We start from the raw sequence: 5,343 nt of genomic DNA on the forward strand, positions 1-5,343 counted from the left end.
ATTCCTACAGACATGTATCATTATTTGCAATTTAAAACTGGGAAAATTATAGCTTAAAGCATTATGTGCCTTATCCAAGACCACACAGCCATCATTTAAATCCTATCAAGCATTACCTTAATTCAAGCACTATTACCCTGAGTCTATCAGGCTATACAGTCTATAGGCTGAAAAATTGAATTTGGGGAAGGAGAGAGGATGGAGAGAATATTTTAGAATCTCAGGCATTAAGTCATACTGACCTAGCCTGACAATAAACCCCAAATTTCCCATGAGAGTTTGTTTACAGCCTGTTTTCCCATGGCATTGATTGGGCTCCCTTTTATTCTTAAAGTACTATGGTTTAGACAATAAAATATGTAGTCAACTTAAATTATTCATATTAACAAGATTGGCACAGAAAATCAATGTGCAAGAAAATGTAATGAAAATACGCTACAAAGACTTTCACATTCGTGTACCACGGTTACTGCACTTTTTTCTGAAGACAGATCACAGTGAGAAGCCAAAGAAGAACCAGGGGAATCAAACTGTAGAATGAATGAAATGTTTATTCACAGCAGGCTGAAGCCTCCAAGGACTCAGCCGATGGAGATGGATACTTAAAGTCATTTGGCTTTGATTCCCTCTGTGCTTCTTGGTGCTTCCATGCATATTTCCTCTGGGTTAGTCTTCTTTCAGTTTCAAAAGCTGGTAAGTCTCTGCTGATGAACACATGGTTTTAAAAACACAGAACCTTTCTCAGGGCATGGGAAGCCTGAGGTCTGAAAACCACTCTCTTCTTCGAAGAGCTCTCTCATGCTTCTGTTCTAATTGTGTGTCGAATCAGAGGAAAAGACATTTTCCCTTATTTCCAAGGTATGAGAAGGCATTTCACTGTAGTCTATGGGTATGGACCAAGGGGACAGCATGAGCCCAGGCTTTGTGATCACATGGACCTTGCTTCAAGTCCCCATTCTGAAAGTTACTTACTAGTGGTGTTACCTCAAACACTACTTAGAATTTTGAAGAATCAATTTATATCCCAATTACCCTGATTTGATTATTACACATTGTATGCCTGTAACAAAACATCACATGTACTCCATAAATATATGCAACTATTATGTACTCGTAATAACTATATGTAATAAAATTTAAAAAATAAAAGCAATTAAATTTTTATAACACCATTTGCTAGACAGTATCATAACATTATATGTAAGTTATTCAATTTTCATAGCAATCATTGAGCTAGGTACTGTTATTATCATTATTTTAACAAGACTCATAAAGCAGCTATGTAACTTGCCCAGCTTTCACAGCCAATAGTGGAGGAGCTGAAACAGGAAATAAGGCAAGTTGCCTCCAGAACTCTCAGTCAACCATTTCTCTGCACTCTGTCCTGTAAAACAGGATTAGGAGTACTTACCTACCTCAATGAGTAGTGGTATGTATTTTAATAAGTAAATGTATTTAAAGTGTTTATCACAATTCTTGGTACAGTTCAATAAATGCTAGCTGTAATAATCTTAATTATATTCTCCTTTTACCTTCTCCTTCCAATTTTTCATTTTCATTCAAATTAAATCATGATTCGTTTTATTTCCTATACACTATATAATTATTGCTATTTCTGTACCTATGCCAGTGAATTTTTCTTCAATTAAAAATTCTTATATTGTGTGAGTTGCTTTTCTAAAACACGATTTTCTTCACAGTCCAGTGTATGTGATTTTATTCATTTCACTTTTTGGTGCCTTCATTCACATAGACTTTGATTTTTCTCAGTTTTTACTGAACTAAGATTTTAAAAATCATCTCATTCATGTTTTATGTAAGTTATGGTCATTTTGCCTGTCTTTACACATTGCTCTGTATCATTTTTGGACAGAATAGAATTTCATCATATCAGTTTGTAGTATGGTTATGAGCATTTTAGTTGTTTCAATATTTTATATAAATATATTTTCAGTGAGGCTTATTTTATTCACATCTTTGAAAATGTTTATGATAATTTAGCATGAATTACTAAATATTGAATATATGTTTTAACTGGAATGTAAAATTTTAAGACTTTCTGGTATGTTTAAAATATATCTCCAGAAATTTTTAGTTATTTATTATAGCATTGGAAGTATATTAGGGTACTCATTTCTTCAATAAATATCATTATTGGATAAAAGATAGTTTATTTACTTCCAATAGGATAGGTCCAAATAGCATTTATTTGATGGGAATATTAATAATTTTGAAAATGGAAAATTTTTTCCATGTGTTTTTGGAGGGGGATATTAATAGTTTTTCTTATTATTTTACGAACAATACTATAAATACACAATACAATCTGGGTGTCATTTTTTAATTCAAATGTTTGCTAAGTTTCTTGAGTATTTACTGTATCTTGACTTGGATTTCCCCAATTAAATAACAAGCTTTTAATGGATAACAGTAAACACACACCAGGCAGATAGTCAATGTTCAATTAATAATTTTTAAATGGCTGAAAGCAATAATCTTTTAAATTTTAGTTAATTAAGTACTATTAAAATATCCTCAAGTCTCTCTAGCAGTGTAGATGATAAATTTCCAGATACAGGAGACTCTGCCTGTTAAAGTAGTATCTGCCACAACATTATTTATTTCTTTTTAATGCTTATAATAATGAATATAAACATAAATGTTATTTGACTGTGATATGTTATATTGTTCTCTAATGTGAGCATAATCAATTTAATTAATATTCTTTTACCAGAAGTAAAATATATGATTAACTTTGTTTATTAAAAAAACATGAAAATGTTTTTCTCCAAATTAAATACATTAGAAACATTGTATTCTCATTTTTATTTCTGCTGAATGGCCCTCCTACCATCCGGAGATTGTTGGTACATGAGATCTGCTAGTCCACTTTTTCTTCTTTCTTTGGTCAAATTGTTCCCTAAAGTTTTGCAAAATGAAAATAATGTAAAAATTATTTGCTCCTCCAGAGAAAATGTTTTCTTTTTTTCTGCTTTGAAAAACTGTTCTTTTCATATTTGTCTCTAGCTTACAAATGAGTTAGCAATAAATGGGCAACTGAATGGAAATGAAGACCTTAGAGTTGCTTTCCCCACAGAGTCAGTGCTTTTGGTAACCAGTGACTCTATTCTTTCTGTGGCTTATGGTATATTTTCATTATCTGCGAAGTACAGAAAATAATACCTTTCTCTGATGTCATGCAGATTAAGTAAAAAGTGTGTCTGTAAAGAGCTTAAAATTTCAGAAGAGAAAAAGAAAGTTCTTATTTCACTGTCCCAGGGCTGGAGATGAATTCAAGTGGTCTCCCATGCCAGAGCTTGATAAGATCAAGCTGTAATCAGCATTCTAGAAGAATCCCACGTAACCTTTTGTACTTCAACACCTACCAGTCTTCACTATTGTCTCTCTCTACCTTTTCTCATTTCTTCCTGTTACCTAGTCGATATTTTCTTATGTATAATAGAAAAAAAATGTCTAAAGGTCAAAGATATTATCAATAAATCAGCAACTGGGCTATTGCTGTCAATATGCAATATTTTATATGAAAAAAATATTATATATCTGATTCGAGCCATTTTATATTAAGGTAAAATTTGAGACTTTAAAACTTGAGTTGGTAGGCATTGCAGAAAGTGTGAACTCGGTGTATATTGTTTGAACTTTATGACATGTGAAATGTTCTAGAATTTAAAATCAATTAAATAAATGATATATAAACTGCTTTTGTTAATACGAATTACAAAGGTGTATTAATCCCTTAGTTCAATAAAATTTTGCTGACTACCAGCCACATAACTAGGTACTGTTATCATCCCAGTTATAGATGGGAAAATCGAGGCACAGTGTCTTAGTTTATTTTTATTAGTATAAAGGAATACCTGAGACTGGGTACTTTATAAAGAGAAGGGGTTTATTTAGCCATGTTTCTGCAGGCTGTACAAGAAGCATGGCACCAGCATCTGCTTCTGGTGAAGGCTTCAGGCTGCTTCTTCCTATGGTGGAAGGTGAAGGGGATCCAGTGTGTGCAGGGATCACATGGTGAGAGAAGCAGCAAGAGAGAGAGAACAAATAGGTGCCAAGCTCTTTTTAACAATCAGCTCTTGTGAGAAGCAGCAAGAACTCATCTGAGACACCATTTGTGAGGGATCTTCCGCTAGGACCCAAACTTCTCCCCTTAGTTTCCACCTCCAACATGGGGATCAAATTTCAACAGGCAATGTGGGTGACAAACACCCCAACTACATAGTACACAGTGAGTATACTAGGCAAAGTTATGAATTAGTTTCAAACTTTCAGCTGCTTAACACAATCAAGATTTATTTCTTACTCATATTGCATGGCTATTGTTATCATCCATATATTTTCACTCAAGGATCAGGCTGATCTCTTTCACCATGTAATCTCTGTATATACTGGCTCTTCTTCACCTTCCACCAGGAGCGGAAGTGAACTGAAACCCTTACTAGAATTGGATGCTGCTGCCGTGCTTCTTGTACAGCCTGCACAACAATAAGCCATATAAATCTCATTTGTTCAGAAATTAAGAAAGACCATTGCATGTGACTCCTCATGTCCAGTTCTTAGTGTTTAGTGTCACTGTGGAAGGAAGGAGTAAACATGGAGAGCTCATAGCAGCTACGAAGTGGCTTAACCAAACTGGACATTCTTTGCTTCCACTCAGCTCACTGGTCAGAACTCATCACATCCCTTTCATTCCTACAGTCTGTAAGAGATTAAAACATGTAGACCTCTTTTATACCCAGGACGAAAAAGGGAATCAGATGTGAACACAGAATAATTTTAGAAGAAAGTTTAAGTAGCTCATCCAAAACCCTACAGCTGGTAAGTGGTGAAACTGAGATTTATCCAGATAAACTGGCTGCAGAACCAGCATTGCAAACACCTTTTTATCATTAATATTTATTTAGAAGACATCTGATGTCATTTTATGGCCTCTATTTCTTCTTTCAAATTATGAGCTTAATATTTGATTTTAGAATAATTTATTCCAAGTATCTATTGCACTAAAAACCAATAAATGAATGGCTTCTTAAGAAACAGTTTTATCCTTATCTAATACACATCCATAAGTGAGTACAGCTATTGAGCATGTTCTCAGTAAACAGATATTTGTGTACAAATATATATACACATATTATAAATTGCATACATATGTATTATATATGATATATATTACACATATATAATATGATATATGTATTTTCACAAACATATAGACATGATATTTACAATAAACCATTCTGAAACTCAGTGCTGTTTTTTAAAGAATCATCTTAATTGCTCATTCTCTTCAGATTTTTAAATGTCATACTCCATCTATTA

General features: G+C 33.3%; 1 long non-coding RNA gene across 1 annotated transcript; it reads right to left on the reverse strand.

Annotated features, from left to right (window-relative positions):
* Positions 1 to 404: 404 nt before the first annotated feature.
* Positions 405 to 3,636, reverse strand: LOC116551271. The gene is made up of 2 exons (XR_004268818.1): positions 3,184 to 3,636; positions 405 to 701 (listed from the first exon to the last, which is right to left on the reverse strand). It is a non-coding gene; the product is annotated as an uncharacterized LOC116551271 (long non-coding RNA).
* Positions 3,637 to 5,343: the final 1,707 nt, after the last annotated feature.

Source organism: Sapajus apella, unplaced genomic scaffold (genome assembly GCF_009761245.1).
Source record: "Sapajus apella isolate SASKATOON/1434 unplaced genomic scaffold, GSC_monkey_1.0 scaffold9, whole genome shotgun sequence".
NCBI classification, from domain to species: Eukaryota; Metazoa; Chordata; class Mammalia; order Primates; family Cebidae; genus Sapajus; species Sapajus apella.